This window comes from Anguilla rostrata, chromosome 3 (assembly GCF_018555375.3).
Source record: "Anguilla rostrata isolate EN2019 chromosome 3, ASM1855537v3, whole genome shotgun sequence".
In the NCBI taxonomy this organism is placed as follows: Eukaryota; Metazoa; Chordata; class Actinopteri; order Anguilliformes; family Anguillidae; genus Anguilla; species Anguilla rostrata.
Window position 1 is genome coordinate 38,713,625 of NC_057935.1, and position 19,825 is coordinate 38,733,449.

Below are 19,825 nucleotides of genomic sequence, written 5' to 3' on the forward strand. Positions count from 1 at the left end.
AACGGTTCTTCGGGCTGTCGCCGCGAAGCCCGTTTTTTAATTAGCTTTTTTCCGCTCGGCTCCGTGCGCCCCCCGTTCCGCTTTGTTCTGATTTATACGGCCGTGCTTGCGCTCCTGTCCTACAGCAGGTATACGCACCCGGCCAGTTTGCGGTATGGTATATGATTAAAGCCATATCTGCTAAGAGAGAAAGGATTCAATTACTGCCCACTCTCAGGGATCCAGCCTTATCTGGAGATAATGGAGGTCTGTAGAGAACCTACTCACTTCAGGTATTGCAGGCCTGAGTAGAGGCACCATTAGCCTGTGTCCTGCATCAGAACACCGGACTAATAATCCCTTTTATATTTAGATACAGCATGGACTTGCTGCTTTGGCTCCAGCAAAGCTGTAAGAAGCCACCGGCTTGATATGCTTGACAAGTGTGTTTACATAAAATGTAGTGCACTACAAAATAGCATGAAAATATAATTACCATTGCCTTTTTATTGTATGCGTGAATACTGCACACCACTACAAACAAAACAAAAAAATCAGTGGCTGTGGTTACCTCCAGGTCTGGAGTTTGAAGGAGGCCACTAAGATACCCCATAAACAGAATTACATTTGATGAAAAGATAAAATGCCTTCTAATCGATTGATGTACGTGTGGATGAGTCTCTCAGTCACTCATGGGTAGGTCAAAGAAGGGAAAAGTGGCAGCAATGAGTAGCAGTTTATAACAATATAGCAGCAAGTGTGGTCACTGGAGGACACGGTAAACAAACTTGCTTGTAATAAAACCTGGTAATTGTCTGTTGTTAGCAATTAAAATGATCTGTTAACCTTGGTGTGCTATTCAACCTTTAACTTGCTATGTGTATCACACAGTGCAGTTAGGGTGCGCATACAGTTGTTTGACATCCTATGTTTATGACCTTGTCATAAACAAAATTGAAAAATAAAGATGCAAATAAATACAAAAATAAAATGCCAAAAAAAATGAACAAGTTGAAAGAGTGTGGGGGGTGGAGAGACAATAAAAAGGTGAACTAAAAGAAAATGGAATTTTCTTCCAAATTTGGAGTGCCTGGTCATATGTGGGCCTATGTCAGCTCTCGTTGCAGGAAACCATGCCGTTGATTTCGAAGTACGCGATGCTAAGCGGAAGACACGTCATGTGCAGCATAACGCGCAGACCTGCAGGTGCCCAGTCCACCAGCAGGGGTCACTAGAGAGTGAGGAGGTGTGGATCCCTGCCGACTGAACCCTCCCTAACCCTGGGCAAGGCTGCTTCCAATTATGCCTCCAGTCAGCCCGCGGGGCTCTCAGCCAAAGTCAGCGCTTGCCAGGTCGGGATTCAGTGCCAGAGCATGGGGCTCATCCACGCGTCAGAATTACAGCAGCGTCTGAACAGGATTAGCCACCCACTAGCCCCAGATGTGTTTATATAATTCAGCTGGATCCTGCTGATTTATTATTAGGACATTTGGACAAGTGCTGCAACAAGTGGACAAGTGACGGACCAAATGGAGAGGTGTTAATAAACTTGGTTGTTTTTTAGTGAGTCGTTGACTCGTTGGCCAGGAATGCCATCATTTCTGATTCTGTATGTGGTTTGAACCATAAGTACTGTAATAAGTTCTAGAAATATTGTCTTCTTGGTAATACTCTGTAAGTCTTTAATAACTGGGATCGTGGAATCCTCTTTATTTGTTTTTAATTAGTTAAGAATTTTCCAGATGTATTGTTGTGTACAAAGTACTTCTGCAAAAGTCTTTGCATTTTTTATTTATTATTTTTTATTTATTATTAAGTTGAAGTTTGGTTGCATTTAATTCTGATCACGTGTTTTTGTTGGTGAGTGTTAGTTGTTTAATTTTCTGCTCTGAATTATATCTTTTTTGAGAAAATGGAGTATGAAATGATTTTCCCTCTCATTACTGCTTCGGCAATTTCCCACTATAATGTGGGTATTGTTTTTTCATATTGTTTGTATTTTCTGTTTGACTTATTTTGCTCAATCAAGGATGTCCACTTTCCTAAAATATTTTTTACAATTTAATTTGATCTGTGCATGATGTGATATGATAATTGTGTAAATCTTCGTTTCTGTGACTTTATGCATGATGGAGTTGCTTTGCAAATTATCTGCGATAAGGTGAGAAGTTTGTATATTCTCTGTTTGATTGGCTTTGTCACCGGAAGGTCTTTCATTGTTGTTTTTGAGTTCCACATGCTGGAAAGATTCATTCTGTTTAAATCACCACAATGTGTACTGTATTGCCAAAGGGCAGTATGGGCAGCTAATAGGTTGCCAGGTTTGTGGAGGCTTTGTGAATTTCGTGAATTGTGATGAAAAACTAAAGTTACATTCCGTTCAAATGTTTATCTCAGAACTGAAAAGCATTTAAATAATTGACAAATCGAGGCCTTCGGGTAAGATAAGATCATTTTGGTGCTTGAATTTGAAATATGTGGTAACTTTTGTTTACTCCATATTGAAACGCTTGTTTTTTTTTTGGAATTAAAAGCATGTGAATATATTTGGATACCTTACTTTTTCAAATCAGAGTTTTGGAACGAGCATTATATCTGCTTAATTCTGTGATTCAGGAATGCTTTCTTCAACAGTGAATTAATTCAGACTAATATTTTTTAGTGCCTTCAGAGGCTATGCAATCACTCTTGAACTTTTCACATTTTATTCTGTCACTCCTTACTGTTTGAATGCATTGAGATATGTTTTTTTTCCCATTCATCAACATGAAGTTAACACTTTTGTGATGCATTTTTTTTTTAAATGAAAGGCTTAAATATGTCAGTCATTAGAGTGAATACTTGTCAGAATGTAGATTGGCCTTACAGCTCTGAGCCTTCTGGGGTATGTCTGTATGAGCTTTGCGCATTCAAATTTTCAAACTTCTATTCTTCTATGCATATTTGTCCAATTCTGCCAGTGTAGCAGGGTGCATCATTGGACAGAATTTTCAGGTCATACTAAATATTTTCAGTGGGACGGCTTTGGGTGAACCATTCCAGAAAACTGACATTCTTATGTTTAAATCATTCCTTTTTTTCCATGCACTTTGTGTCATTGTCCTCTTCTACAGAAATCTTCACCCCAAACTCTTTCAGGCTGGTTCTCATCAAGGACTTCCCTGCATTTGGCTGTATTTATATTGCCCTTAATGAGAAGAAGCTTCCCCTTCCCTTCTGATGAAAAAACAGCCCCGTAGTATGATGCTGCCACCACCACCATGCTTGAAAGTCGGGATGGTCTTACCTGGTTGGTGGGCTATGTTTGCTTTCAGGCCAGAAAGCTCAGTCTGTCACATGGCTTCAAAATGCTGACCTTTTTCAGAATTGGCTTCAGTTTAGCCACTCAGTCTAGAGGTAAAATCTGTGAAGTGCTAAAGAGATTGTTGATCTCTGGACAGCTTTTACAGTTTCAGCCATTGAGCTGCAACTCTTGTCAGGGCTGTAGCTAGCCTCTTGGTAATTCCTTCCAGTACCCTTCTCATCCGATTTGTCATTTTGGTAGGACGGTAGGTTGGTAGTGTCTGGATTGTACCAGAAATGAGGGTGTACAGTGTCTAAAAATGTTAGGCTGTGCAGTGTCTGGGATTTGTAGGATTTTCTATGTCTGTGAGTGTTTGGATATGCAGTGTCCAGGGGTATTAGGGTATACAGTGTCTAAGAATGTTAGTCTATGCAGCGTCTAGGGACATTAGGGTATACAGTGTCTAAGAATGTTAGGCTATGCAGGGTCTAGGGACATTAGGGTGTACAGTGTCTAAGAATGTTAGGCTATGCAGCGTCTGTGAGTGTTTGGATATGCAGTGTCTTGGAATATTAGGCTTTGCAGTGTCTGGGAGTGTAATAGAATGCAGTGGCTATGCAATCTTTGGGATTGTAAGGCTTTGCAGTGCCTGAAAATATTAGCAAATGCAGTGTCCGGGAGTGTTAGCTGGCAGTGGGAGTGTTAACTACTTGGAGTTTGCTGAGCCATTTTTTCTCGTTGTCATTGCTCATTGAGATGGTCTTGTCAGACAACACATATTTATTTTTTTGACAAGTGAATGAAGAATATAGAATAAAGGATGTTATGGACTGTATTGACTATATTGACTATGTAGTAGTCAGAACAATCACTATTGACTATATTAGGCAGATATGATGAACTAAAGGCCATTTCAGATAAAATATTTCAGTAAAATATCTCACTTGCGTTCTGATCATTCAATTAATCATCTTCAGTACCTCTCTGCGGTTTATTAGGTGATTACATACAGTTAAGGCCTGGCATTGGAAGGCCAGTTTGTAATGGACATTTTTCATTGTGCAAATGAGGTATTGCAAAATTTGAGCATAAAGAATGGGTGTTAATATCTTCTTTACTCATTTTAAGTGATTAATGTGGGATAGAAAAATAAAGTTGGTGCAAAATGAGCATGACCGTAATCGAGTCTGTGTCATCAAAATTTGTCCCTGAAGGTTTTAATGGGAAGCAAATGGAGGTTGCCTTGGAAACGGTTCAGCTCCTTTGCATTTGCCGAGGTGGCTTCCTGGTCGTTGAACCAAATTTAGCACATTACCCGAGCATGACGCTCATCTCCAAAAAATGTATATAGAGGACAGCTTTTGTAGAGTTTGCTGTGTTAAATAACCCTCTGTGGTCATGGTGGATTTAGAAGTTATAGAACTCAAGTTGTTTAGTTGTACAACTTTGGCAGTTATGCGCTGCTGGATAAATCCATCTGTTTTCACATGGGTTTTCTCAGTTATTTGAGAAGGCTTTTTCTGTTTCTCTTAAACTCACATTTAAAATGCAGCACTTGTAAAAATATGTGTACATTTCTGTCACATTTGCTATAAAATTGTTCATCTTCGTAGCGATGGTGTATTTACCTTTCAAGTATAAAATTGCATTTGAAAAAATATGGCTTTACTGTGCAACAAACTTTTGTCTAGAATGTTATATCTTGCAAAGGACTGAAGTCAGAATAATCTGACTTCATGCATAATTAGATTTGAGTGAGAGCAGTCGATTTGTAATTACTTAGGTTAATTTGTTTAAGAATTAGACTACAGGCATCACCAACACAGCCACTTTCACAGCAAATAGCACTATGGAGATGGTGATAACTGATGTGAAACAAAGTGTTAGAGCCGGTCTTCTGTGGCGCTCCCACTGGTAATTTTCATGTCAGCAATTAAGAGCCAAAGAGCAGGATCGCCCGGTTTAAATAAGGAACTGGCATCCAGTGCACTGTATACTTTCCTGCGGTACGGTGGAAACGTTGGCTTTGATGGGATTCTAGCCCTCGCATGTGCCATTAACCTGTCACGGGCATTACATCGCTCTGCGTTTCCTTTGTTCTGATGTTTTTGAAAGCACGCAAATGTTTGCGGTCTTTTCTTCGGCGGCAGCCTTCTCATCTTCGCTCTCCTTCCCATTTTGAAAACATGAATATAAATGAAATCACTATAATCTCATGCAAATACAGCTCGGCACTTTCCATATCAATTTCCATTAGCATCTGCAGCTTCTAGAGAAATATTCGTGGCGTTGGCAACGGAGATCCTGGTTAAGACGGGGGAATAATTATCCTCTGCTGTGGACTGTCAAATTGAAGCGAGGCTTTAGGAAAACAAGGTTTATGGAATAATGCTTCCTTAGCATTCGGATCATCTCGTCGTGTTATCAGTTAATCGCAGAAAACTGAGCTGAGCTGAGTACTGAGCGATGCGCGGCTACAGCGTTTCATGCACAGAGGCCTGGCCTAGTCGCCCCAACATTGTCGGTTTGAATCAATTTTACCTTTGAGCAAGGTTCCCTAACCCCCTTCAGTAAATATTCAACAGTATAACCGGGGATTTTTTCTGAGTAGGGTTTGTACAAAAAAACCCCCTGATGCTCAGATTGGTTGCTGAAATGTACTGAGAAGCCCTGTAAGAATTATAGCAAATGGATAGTGCAGTATGTAGTGTAGTGAAGAAACACTTGGTCCCCTGAATCTGAAAAGTGGTTATTATAGTACCGTTCCATGGGCGAAAAGAAAACAAAGCATTTTTCATCATCTTTTAATATTTGCTCTGTTTTTGTGGTGGCAGAAATCAAAGGGAAAAGTGTCTGCTGTCAGAATGCTTGGATACTGTTGCCACTGGTAGGCAGGGTAAAAGGGCTGAACTTGATTAGAATTACCTGGAGCCTGGAATTGGTATTGATTTGATATGGAATGCTGTCAAGGCAGAATAGTAGAACATAAATTCAGTGTGGAACTTCAGGCCATTGTTGGCAGAACAGTGCGCAAACGAGATGCAAATCGTTTGCTCATCCTTTGCCACCCAGGCTTTGAATGTTTTGCAGTTCTGTCTTTGAAAGCTCTTTAAGAACTTGCCGAAAGAAGCAGTGGTTGTAATGCTCCAGATTTAAAAAATTTTAAATAGTCAATTGTGTGTTAAGTTGTATTATTGTATTAAGGGTCATGATTCCTATTTTTAATTACCTCTCATCATGATTCATCTTTATTTTAATATCTTGCTTATTTTCTATTTTGAATGTGTTGAGTAAGGAAATGGACTTAAACTGGAAATCATAGCAATACAGAGGAAAGAAATGTACAGAAAGAATAATGTGTTGTTATGGAAGAAAATGGCAAAAGATTGATAATCACAGGTAGCATTTACCACCTTTTGTGCCTTTGTGCCTTTGCGTTGAGAGTCTGTTGAGACATATTCCCATACGTCTTACATTTGCATTTGCTCACAACAGTGCTGGATGGCAGTAGCAGTACTTGAGATTCATTCCTGTAATTGCAACAATTAGCCACACCAATAGCAACAAAAGCATCCCTGTAGCTTGGAATAATGGCGGCTGTTTGAAGAGGCTGGGGATAAGTGCGGAGACATGCCGGCTCCCATTAGACTCAACCAGCCCGAGATTAAAGCCCTGCGTTCTGGGGAGGGTCTGAGAGGCAATCAGGATGAAAGGACCGCGCGGAAACAGTCGAGCCACTCCGCAGTCTGAGGAAACAATCAGCAGCATCCGTTTGAACAGCCAGCTCTCAGGTGAGGAGGATGCTCCAGAGTACCGCGAGATTGGCAGGAGAGAGGGAGACTTGTTTGGGGGAGATCAGAGGTGGTTTCATCAATGGAGAACTACTTGCCTTTCATTCCACAACCACAATAAGTTACATCATTGTTAGATATGGAAGGGAGCATCTCTGGGCAGGAGCCGGGGGAGAGTGAGTGGGATGTGGATCTCTGCTCATAAAATAACCAGCTCATTCTAGAGTGCCTGACTGTAGCACACAGTATGTACATGTAGGGTTTAAGATGATCTGTAGTGTATCCTTGAGGTTCTCTTCTAAGAATATGCATTGGCCCATACAAGAGCCGTGTGGCACACCCAGAGTCCTGGTGTCCGAGGCTCCGGCCCGTAGCCGTGCCCTTCAGGAGAGTGATGCACAGGGACTTGGGGTTGAGCCAAGGGAACGTATGACACACTTCCATTTTTAATGAGCGTGCTTCGTTCATTAAACATGATCGTGGTTATCTGTGAGGTTGCCAGGGGAATGTAGGTCAAACTGGCCTACTTTCACTGGAGCCCCGTCACACTTTTTTCCCTCTGTGAAGGGTATGAGAATATGTCCTTTGACGGCTTTCACCTGGAAGCTGGTGGGTTTTCAGAAATAGCCCCCCAGTCTGGTTTATACTCGAGCATCTGTATGGCTGTTGTTTTGAGTCATAAATCAACAGCACCCATGTGGTTTTCTTTTGATTATTTATAGCTTTCTGGCTTTTCAGTGGTCATTTCCAGGTATTTTATATTCATACAGTATTAATAAAGCCGCTGTGATTCTATGGTCAGTTGAGAGAGAACTGTCATATCTACTGGTAAACAGAAAGATGCCTGAGCAGTGGTGCCTGAATGCTAAATGTAAAGAGAACGGCTCTTGGGTTTTCATTTTCATGTTGCATGCTGAGCTACGTCGTGCCTGTGTTCCATTTCAGCGCACAGCAGCCATCTTACCATCACCTGAAAACAAAGCACTTTGGCAAGTGAAGAAGTCCAAATTCAATTTGTGCTTGTATATATATATATATATATATATATGTGTGTGTATATCTGTGTGTGTGTGTGTGTGTGTGAGAGAGAGGGGGGGGGAGAGAGTGGAAAGAACAAGAGAAATGAAATTGCACCCTTTCAGTATGAAAAGTGCATTAGTCGCAATTGCACCGTCATTTCACTGATGCTACAGCTATTTCATTAGCCTACTCCTGATATTTTTAGAATTTCATCTTTTGAGTTTCCATTATGTCATGAGCACAATTTCATACCACAGCCTCGTATTTCAGATGGGCTGGACTTCAGCACCTCCTCCTGCAACCTTCCACGAGGGACAGGGGAGACGCAGATGCCCTAGACGGGCCCTAATGCCCTGCTCTTTCAGTAATGAGCGCTGCCAGAAATACCCGATGCCAAGATGCCTGTAATTGCCTCAGCCCTCAGCTGCCCCCAGCTTCCTCGTTAAGACCGCAGTGTCACCCCACCTCCCGGAACACAGGGTCACTAGGGGCGGGAGGAGGAGATGGTAAAACAGGGGGCCTCTCTTGGGGGGGGGGGGGCTTTGAAGAACGGTGGCCAAATGCTCCAGCTCATGCACAGCATGCAATTAAAATTCCCCAAGGTTCATTTCAGGAATATTTTTCCGCTAATCTTTTTCTGCAGTTGAATTTAACTCCAGTTGCAGTTTCGCTTGAGGAGGGAAGCTACCTGCAGACAGATGGTCTGCCAGTTCATTTAGCGCGCAGATGCTTTCCGTGCAAGGTTCTGCATCCACGTGAACAATATCGAGGCGATGCTAAAGAAAATAAAACGTACACAAAGATGGTGCTTTTTCTCTTTGCCTTCCCACGCCTTGACTTGGGTCAAAAACAGCGGCGCTCGTAGCGAACAGTTCATGACGACGCGGATCGCGGCGGCGCTCGCGCTCGGAGGCAGTCGGAATCAAATTTCAGTTGTGCAATGCCGGCCATCTTTGAGGGCTTCTCCGTGCTAACGATGCCTGCTTCGGCTGTGTAAGGACACTTCACAGCTGAAGGATAATCGCACTGTAGCTTGGCGCTCCTCAGAGAATCCTATCCTGTATCTTATTCAGCGGTGGTGTGCTTTGAATTTCAAAACAGACCCCCAAGGGTCACCCATTTCTGTTTGCAATTAGGATCTAAGAGCCTGAGTGTCAATACGAAGTTTAAGACGAGCACTGACTGATGTCCCTAAAGGTTCAGTCACCAAGGCACCGTTCGGGTTACCATTTGTGGACAGAGATGGAGCATGATAAGTGAAGAGGGGGACGCCATAAATCTATCTGTGTAACACCATTATTTTACAAACGTCACTGTATTCAGCTGGGCGGAAGCCATCACTCATATATACCTCTGTGGTTCACTGCTGATGTTGGTCATTTCTCAGAGGTAGAGTGATATACCTGCAATTAAGCTGAGATTCAATCAAACCTCAATGCATTCTTGAAATTGATGGAAAATGCTGCCAAACGAAGGAATTTGTTAATTAGACAAGAATTCATTCTGCATGTTTGTCTTGATTAAATACCACTATGAATTTCCGTGTCGTGTAGTGTCCTGAACAATGGTGGGTAAAATGATTCTTTTTTACAATGGGGAATATTTGGTATATGTATTTGTTACTATACTAGTATACACCAGGCTTGAGAATGCCACAACGCAACGATAAACAATAAACATCTGTTGTGCCTTGTCTTAGGTAGCTTCAAAAGGAATTTAGAATGTATTAGGGCAGTTAATTATTTTAGCATTAGCAAAGAAGTTGTACTTAATCCTTAGAAGAGGACTGGGAAGCATGTTAATTAGACCTTGATGAGTTTATTGATTACAGAGCACGCCCACATTTTTCCATTGAAACACCCATAGCTACCAAATGCGTGTACTGCCTGTGGTAGATTCTGGTTGTTGAGTCACATAGAAAGTAGAGTAGTGAGATAAGCAGTGCAGAGAGAGTAGTGACAGATGACAGGGGCCTTCCTCTGTGACCTGATAGGCTATTGACATAGCAGAGGTGGATGAAGTAGGGCTACGCTGGCTTATTTGTGGCTTAGATGGGCACAAATAGACATGACTGTGCATGTTTTTATGCTTGTATATTTATATAAATATGTGTGTGTGTGTGTGTGTGTGTGTGCATCTTGATTTAATGTATGTACAGGAGAAGATTTACAAAAGGTTAAGTATTTTGGTTACTGCTACCAGGCTTAAGCTTACATGACAACACACAGCTGGAGCCATGAACAGCTCGTCATCTTATCAAATTTGCTTTGTAGTGCTTTGGGGACAATCCTGACTTGCTCCATTAGAAGGCATTTTAAATGGTATAACATTGAGCTTCTCTTGTCAGAAATGGAATAACTGCTTAATGATGTACTGTTTATCGGCCAAAACCATGGAAATGGCTGAATGCATTATGTAGATATAATTGTACACAAGCTTGCATCCATTAATAACAGGCAAGGGGCATGACAGTTAACGGTCTCCAAGGTGGAAGCTATTTCCGAAGATAGTTTAGAAATGATATAGAGTAGCTTTCATAAAGCTAACAACAGTTCCACAGCAGGGACAGAGCGGTGTCCACAGCATGCTGCTACCCTGCTTATCTGATATTAGTTTCCGTTAGTCGTTATCATTTCTGCTACACGCAGCCGAAAATGAACCACAATGGCGGACTTTTCTTGCATTCCAGTGCCCAATTACATAAGTCAACCAAAAGTACTGTTTCTCCCCAAATTGCTTTAAGTCCCTCCCTGTTTTTGAATTGATAGATAAATGCAGTGTTGTGTTCATTACTCAATTGCTGATGATAGTGGTGATTGCGGTCACGCACATAAACGCAAGGCCAGCTGGGGGAATATGCTATAAAGCAAATGTCATTTTCGTGGCTGTTTAAAAAAAATACTGAGGACTGCAAAATACAGGCATTCACATGCATGAGCTCATTATAGCAGTAGGTAGTGAAGGATATCATTATCGTCATGTGTGACTTTGCCTCACCCTACGCGTTTATTCAAGTGAGGTTCTGAATGAGAGCAGATATCACTGAATGATCAGCGCATTTGGCTTCATTCTGGAGCATGGGCCATTATCCACCCATCAGAGCTGTGTGGATTTGTCCCACCAGTAGCAGGCTTGTGAGCAGAGGGGGGTCCTTGACCCCGCCCACAGTAAGCGTGTGAACAGAGGGAGGACTGGGGGCTTTGACCCCGCCCACAGTAAGCGTGTGAACAGAGCTCAACCACAGACTTCACGTAATTATGCCGATCATACTCCCGGTTGAAAGGGAACCAGAACATCCACACGCAGTTTTAACAGGTTTACAGGGCGCCGCGTGCAAGCCTGTCTTGTTTAGATGGTATCCTGCTGCTCTTCAGCCAGAATGAAGGAATCCCTTCAAATTGCCCAGGCCTCATTGTGCCGTTTGTCACGTTGTCATGGGCGCTGACAGCCTTGCTCGCCTGAAACCGGCCCTGTCACACACATCACCTCGCTCACCTGGAGAGGCCTGCCGAGGGGAGAGCAGACGGTGCACAGCCCCCCCCCCCCCACCCCCCACCCCCAGCTTGCAGTTCGGCTTTAAACAGCAGCCGTCTGCAGTGAAGACGTCTCCGCTAGGAAAGGCTCGGTAATCATCAGCTGCAGTGCCCAGCTCATCTCTCTCCCCATTACTGCCGTTTTTTCTTTATTTGGGTCTGTGCTCCACGAGATGTAGACGTCGTCCAGTACGGAAGGGTCCAGCTGATGGGCAGTAATGTTAACATGAGAAGACTAGGAAGAAGAAGGATAACATCACGGGCGGAAGACAAATGCCTTGGCGGGATCTAGCAAAAGAAACCATCATACAACCGCACCACAACTACGGGAAGCAATCAGTACAACAAGGGAGAAACCAGTTTCCCTGACTACAGTGAAACGGCAACTACGATCTGCTGGTCTAAAAAGATGTGTCTAAAAGAACTCTGCATCTGGGCCCTTGAGCAAGGCTCTTAACCCAAAAAACTGCTCCAGGTGCTTTACCCCTGTTCTCTCTCTCTCTCTCTGCCCACTTATAACTCCTCTCTGGCATTTCTCTCGGGGCATCCTTGAAAAAGAGAAACACATTCTGAATGGACCTCCCCTGGTTAAATAAAGGATTTAAAAAAAATCCATATTGGGTGATCTGTGTTGCAATTACAGCCTGGTTTTCAAGTTATTTGTACAAATCTGGTTTGTGGTCTCTGCCGGTTTGTGGTCCCGACAGTGCAATGTCCGGTCTGAGTAATTGATTGAAAGAATTGAGCGTTAGTTCGTAATAAATTTGCGTCTCAGCCAGCTTCCCACCTTGTTCACGACTAAGCTTCTGGCTGTGCGAGTTGTCCAGTTTTGACAGATTCTTAATCTGACAACCCTACTATGAAGGTTGGCATCAATTAGACATGCAGTATGAAAGTTATGGACCAAAACGCAAATATATGCATTATAGTGCTGCCATCTGGCCGATACTGTACTTTCCTTAAGTAGTGGGGGTCGGTAACTGCCCACCTACCAAATAGGGTTACTCCAGGACAAGGCCTCCCCACTTTGTTGCTGGATTGTCTTGTTTTTAGGTTTGGGACAGGATAGTGCTGCATGTCAGGGGTTTGATACTTACAGATGTCTATGTCTTCATGCCTGGGAATGCAGAGATTCTGCGGAGTCTGACATCTTATAGAGAGCAGAAAATGATTCATTGCTTATGTGTAATTACTACAATAACTACAATGCTGCAGGCTTTCTTGTCTTAACAGTAGTTCAGTGAAGATATCCACCCATCAATCCATTATCTGTACCCCCTTATCCTGGGAAGTGTTGCGGGGGATGCTGGAGCCTATTCCAGCTTGCATTGGGCGAGAGGCAGGAATACACCATGAACAGGTCGCCAGTCTATCGCAAGGCACACACACCATTGACTCACCATACCCTCACACACTCATACCTATGGGCAATGTAGAGTCACCAATGGGGAGAACATGCAAACTCCACACAGATTCAAACCCAGGCGACAATGCTACCCACTGCACCAGCTTGCCGCAGTGAAGATATGGTTATTTTAATATACATATCAGCTTCCTCACAAATTACATAGATTTCACAGAATTAAGAGGGTATTTAAAATATATATTGTTTTTACTATTTTTAAACCAGGATAAGAAGTCCACACTATAATAATCATTGTGATGGATCAAGCCCATTATTATTTTGGTCATGTTTATATATTCTACAGAGGTTAGCGGGCAAGAAAGTCATTTCATATATACAGCTTTCATTGTTTTATGTGGCAACTATAGTACACTTTTACTGAAGTAGATATAGAAGCTTATGTTCACAATGCCGGTCCGTGGAATTTAATTTCAAGCAGTAAGACCAAGAAGGAAAACTCACAGTAATTGAAATGCTTTTAACGAGAAGCTTGTTAAAGTTGACAAAGTAATGGACTTTCAATAAAAAATAAACCAGAGTAATTTCACCGAAAGTGAAAGACTGCGTTTATGGTGAAAACTTTGCTATAAAAGTCCTGTGATTGATTCAGAGAGAAAACGCAATAGTCCTATCGGATCATGAGATTACAAACAGAGCAAGGTTAAAACCATGGAGTTGCTGCCATTTAAACACACCCACCCACGCACACACACACACACACACACACACACAATTATAATTGCAACTCTAATAATTATTTTTCCTATTCATTGAAATGACATACCCGTTTTTACTGCAACTTTACTGCAATTATTTTTTGTAATTGCAGTGGAGTTTTTCAGCTGAATGGAAGTACTGAATTAAAAAAAAAGATGAATTAGATATGTATGTATGTATGTATGTATGAATGTATGTATGTGTGTGTATGTTTTTTTCCCATTTTTTTTTACTCAATTATGGAAGAGAGCAGCACAAGCTAGTTGTGGTTGTATAGCAATGAAAGGATCTTATCTCAGATTCTGGGCCTGTAACTTTGACACGGGAGCAGACGGTAAATATGATTAATTACTCTACTTAATTGCACAAGTGTTCCACTTCACTGCCCATTGGCTGTCAGCTGAAATTAATGCCTGAACAGAGTCATTCCTCTCGCAAAATATAAATAGTATAGCTGCATGTTCTTCATGAAAATGTATGATGAAAAGCTTTAATGACACAGCATTGCTGTTTTACAACCACCAAAGATTGAAAGATTTGTTACATAGTATCATTAACAAAAATATTTTCATGTTTTTCTATGGGGCAACAATACATCAACTGAAGGCCCAGAAATGACTTTATGTATCTGAAATTACTGTTCTTGTTGGTTTCCACCTTTACAGGGGTTAGATACAGTACGCTATTCAGGACAGAAAAAAATATACAAATTATTACAATGCGCCATTTACTTAGTATTTGTGGGGCTTTTATAGATGCTAACGAGACATAAAGCATTTGAGGTTGGCGCTGGTAAAATAAAAGGAAAAGCAGCATCCCTAAAATTAGCATGTTTTGGTTAATGCATATGTTTTTTTTACGGCATTCTGATGTTGGACCACAAAAATATGGGAGGAGAGAATGGAAATTTATGTATATGACCTGCTACAGCTGAGTTATCATGGCTGGTGGCTAATGCGGCAAAAGGCATCTGCTTCTTAAGGTCTGGGAAAAGCAGGTGTTAAGTTCTTTCCGGCATGCCGGCTGTTGCCATCCTTAGGGGGAGACGTCGTCAACGTGGTACGTTTGCGAAAGGTGATCTCTTTTTTCTAGATGGAGTATCGCTTCTTGGCCTGTCAGGGGAGAATGTGGGGATGACCTACAGGCTACTAAGTCGTGCCATATTCCAGTCACTGGATGAGCTTAATCGGAGATGATCTGGAGCCAACTGCAAAACGAAGCCACGCCATCCCTGCAGCGATAAGACTCCTTTCCACCCCACATTTCCCGGGTTCTGGGTCATTCCAGCTCACAGTCGCGACATTAGCTGGCATTTTGCACGCCGTGTTTTCATATGGGCTGTCGCAGACGCCGAAAGCCATGCCACGTCGATCGTCCCGTTTCGTCTCATTTCCGAAAAAATCGCGAGGCCCTTGTGGAAACCGAACATCGCTAACTTCCCGATTGTGCTAGCCATAACTGACTGCACACGCGTTCAACTGATACCACCATCAGCAACTGAGCGTGTGTACAGAAACAGAAAGCACACACATTCTATCCGTGTCCAGGACTACCGGAATGTCTGTCAAGTGGCTGTAAATGCACACGACTCCTTTAGGAACAGTCGCCCTTTTGAGAAGACCTAAACAGTTTGTTTGTTTTTCTTCAAACTGATTTTATTCTGATGTAACAATAATTACTATATTAAAGCTATCTAATTGGAGAGAAATTAGATTGATTCAATTCGCTGTGATACGCATTATTTAATAATATCCATGCCAATAAATACATACAAGGATTGCATGTTCTGTGGCAGTTCATTGATGATTCCACGCTGCATGCATAAACCGCTTTTACCCCTCAGGTCAATATTACATTGTTTGAATGTGAAACTCTGGATACAGTGCAACACAGCCATCCATGGCAACACATTAAGCCTGAAACATTTCGTTTCATTAGAAAGCATTATGTATGACCTTTCCTGCAGTAAGTGGTGTGGGTATTAATTTTACATAAAAGAGCATAAAGACCATGCATCAATGACTCTGACATTTTGTATGGAGAAAAATTGACGAGAAAATGTTACAGCATTGTTTTGAGGTTACTGAGCAAGCAATGTCAAGTGTCAGGATGAGTGGAGGTTTTTGTACAATGTGAACCTTGTTTTGTAGGCTTCCAGCTGCAATAAATACATTTGTACGTCATTTATCAAGAGTTTATACCTTAAACTGAGGTTGTTTCTTCCCAAAACTCTTTTGTGATGTTGATGAGGGAACCAGCTTCTTGGATACCAAACTAGCGTGATTCACGTTCTGAAATTCTTGACAAACACAGGCAAAAATATCCTTTGGTATGTGGCCAAACTGTTTCCTTTCTAACTTGTCCTTGAGGTGTGTTTGTTTAACGAATGTGAACAACTCTCTCGCTCATCTGTGTGATCTGTGTTTTGTTTGCAGAGAAAGTGTGAAGACGGAGGCTGTGGATCTGGATAGCCGCCATTAGCGAACGGTACAGTAGATGAGCCAGCTCCCTCCCTCCCTCCGGCCCGTTTTCCTCCCCGTCTAACGCGGCACAGTTCAGCTCCGTCATACGAAAAGTCAGTTTGGTTCTTAACTTACTTTGACTGTGACAAATTTGTTCAAGTGTTAGTTTTCTTTTTCTTTCCAAAATACAGCGCGCCGAGTTTGGCGATCGCCGAAAGGAACTCATCAAATGGAACATTTGCGTCCATTTGTACGCCAGATTTAAGTAGAAATACTGAATCGATGCCAATAACTGCTTTTCACTTTGGAACTGGAAGTGTATTTACTGTATAAATCAGTGAGGTTGCCTGTCTCTGTGCATGTGGATGTTTGCCTTTAGCCTGAAACAAGTCTGTGTGGAGGGCCCGACAGGAGTGTATAAGGGATGACGCTTTCAGTACACATAGCGTACCATAAAGGACATAACACACATACCAGGCATAACGTTTCTGTATATAGAACTTGCTTCAGATAATGCTTGGCCTGTGCATAACCTCTTTTAGGGGTTCCCAAACTTTTTTTAAGGGTCACCCTACACAAGTACTTGTGGATACATCTATTTCATCTTGTCATTGGTTATATTGTTATGCATCTATATAAGACATGTAGCTGTGTAGTATAATATAAATATTTAACAGTTGTAATGCAGGGCTGGGGAAGGCCACTGCATCGCATGGTGAACAGACAGAAACAATGCAAAAAGGTTAATTGGCCGATTGCCTTTTTATTACAGCAGAACAAAACAAACAAAAATACTCTTATCAAATAATGAGCAGGAAACCAAAAATGAAAAATGTCACAATCCAAACAAAGTAGAAAAGCACCAAAAGAAAACCCCAAGCTCCGTCACTCTGCAGTTCTCAAGGGAGAAGGTCCTCTTTTTTAGGCCTGGGAGCAAGGCCATTTTATACAGCCCACTGATTAGGCAATGGGTAGCAGCTGGGCTAACTTTAATGAGCTCCAGCTGCTATCTTGCCTGTGTGTAGGGCCGACACTGTCCACCAGGGGCAGCGTCCCACTCCCTTCCTGGCACCACTCAATTTATGCAACCCAGTATCAGTAAACCGGTCTATATTTGTTTTATTTGAACATAACAAATTTCCATTCATCCATCCATTATCTATACCCGCTTAACCTGGTCAGGTTCGCAGGGGGGTAATGGACAGGCCGCCAATTGGGCGAGAGGCAGGAATACACTCTGGACAGGCCACCAATTTATCGCCGGGTACACACACCGCTTACACACACACTCATACCAATGGGCAATTTAGAGTTTCCAATTAGCCTAACCTAATTTCGGAGAAAACTGGAGTACCTGGAGGAATCCCACACGCCCAGGCCGGGATTCAAACCCAGGACCTTCTTACTGTGAAGGTCACCGTTCCAATTTGATTTACAAAATCAAAATCAAATAACAAAATCTTTATCTGCCTTTTTCCCCGATTATGCTGAGGACCACCTGGCACTGTAAGAAACCTTTATCATTAGCAACGAGATGTGTGCAGAAAGTTTTTTAACCCCTGATTTAGTGCCATTTTAAAATCCAATCCACTGCCCACTCAGTGGGCTGTGTCTGACTGTTTATACAGCCTTGACCTTTGATTTTTTTTTTATATTGCCTGTTTTTCCTCAAGGTTTCCTGCAGCAGAGCGCCATTACTCACTTTTGCTTTGTAATTTGTTGAATGACCACAAGGCACAGACCGCAACTTTCCTGCTTACACGATTATAGTTTAGCCGCTTGAAGATTACTGCATTTGTGCATGATTAGTTTCTCCTGTATAGATGCTAATGAGCTTGACGGTTCCTGTTTTGTAACGCTGAGGTTTACGCCCTGTCATTTTGTAACAGTATATGTATATACAGTACCAGTATATAGTGTATATATACACACAGAAACTTACTGTATTTTCAGACACAGGAGACACAGGTATCTGTTTGCAGGAGTTAATTAGTTAGAAAATAAATAATTAAGAATGAATGCACCTGTTATCGATGCTGATGTTATTCATAGCGTTTTCCATGTTATTGACTTTCACAGGAACATTAAATTAAGGGTGTCCATGTGCTATTTTTCTCAAGTGTTGTTCTTTCATATCAAGCAGATGTTGAATTATGACAGTCACTTTGATGGGCGTTTTACGTGCGCTGTCATAAAGCGCTCATTGCCACAGCATGCCAGCACACCAAATGTGTATGCTATACAGAGATGTATGTTGACATGGAGAAATAGTTTGTTTGATGGGACACGGCCAATTGAGTTGCTGCGTTAGACTTTTCAGCAGTGGTCTGCATGTATATATCAGGCTGTTTCACCTCAAACAAACAAGTCCAGGTTGTTGAGATGTCTTTTTGACACATGAATGTTCCGAAGCAATGTGTAATTATGAGGCAAATAGCACTCTATAATTTACTGTGGGTTAAGTGTGGCAGCAGGGTTTTAAGACGGCAGTTTCTTTTTATCTTTAACCCATAAATTTGAGCATTTTTATGCTGTTTTTAATGCATCCCACATTTGATTTTTTTTTTAAATTTAGAATACTTTGTTTATTTATTTATTTTTGTCCAGAAGTTGGCCTTATCAATTGTGATGTGACACAGCTTCATTTGTTCCATAGTCCATTCACATATCTTGATATTTACTGAAACAATTACTTTTAAATGTAAAGAGTAGAACTGCAGTGCCCTTCCTAATATTTGAACCTGCGACCTCTAATGTGCAAGGCCAGTTCCTTTATATGTACCCTGCCACTGTGATCACCTAATCAAAATGTGTCAAATGAGCATCGTCTCTTTCAGTCACTCTCAGCCCTGCCAGACTCATGATGGTGGAACAGTGATTGTGCCCGGTTTAAATGGTGGCGCTTTCATGGTTGCGCTGAGATTCATAAATTCTGGAATTCTTTCGGAAGCATCAAATTGGAAAGCTGGAGTGCTGGCTACGGTCATGAGAAGCACCATGTAATCGCAGAATTGGACAGGAAACGGGGTTAAATCCCCCTAAGTAGTCCTTGGAGTGTTATATGCTTGGGAGAGAAATCATCTGTTTTTAGCAGTTTTTGCAGTTTTGGAGACAGACCAGCCATTTGTAAACTGGGAATGCACACCTAGTTATAGGTTATATCCTTTTTACCCACATCATTTGCTATTAAATTAATATAGCATGAAATCATGTGGATATTTATGAAGGTAAAAGCAAAGTTAATAATTAAATAAAATCCTGTTGTATTTTTAGATTTAAAAAACAACATTTCATTTCCTTGGAGGATGCTGTTTGAACCATGTACCTATAAAAAAATGTCTCTCAAATAATATTCATCAGTTAAATGTGTTGCAATACAATTCACATGTGCCAAGAAATTCCAAAAGATATAAGTCTAGTTGTCCTACAATCAGTGTTGAATGTTTTCTGCTTGACTGTGAAATAGTGTTTCTGGTAATTCTCAAATGTTTATAAATGTAAATCAATGCCTTGGAAGACGTGTCACTTGTTGGAATGTAGCAGTGGAATTCTAATGAATAACTTTGTCCTTTAGGAATAAATATGTAAATATAATCAATCCCTCTAGGAATAAATATGTAAATATAATCAATCCT

At 41.6% G+C, this 19,825-nt stretch overlaps 1 protein-coding gene across 2 annotated transcripts in view; it reads left to right on the forward strand.

Annotated features, from left to right (window-relative positions):
- The window catches only part of b3galt1b (UDP-Gal:betaGlcNAc beta 1,3-galactosyltransferase, polypeptide 1b), a 126,979-nt gene that overhangs the window by 55,195 nt on the left and 51,959 nt on the right, over positions 1–19,825 (forward strand). Inside the window, exon 3 of one of the 2 annotated variants that reach the window (XM_064327452.1) lies at positions 16,164–16,303. The gene's annotated coding sequence lies outside the window, so the exon portion shown is untranslated. The remainder of the gene's footprint in view (positions 1–16,163; positions 16,304–19,825) is intronic. The other variant, XM_064327450.1, reaches the window with a different exon arrangement.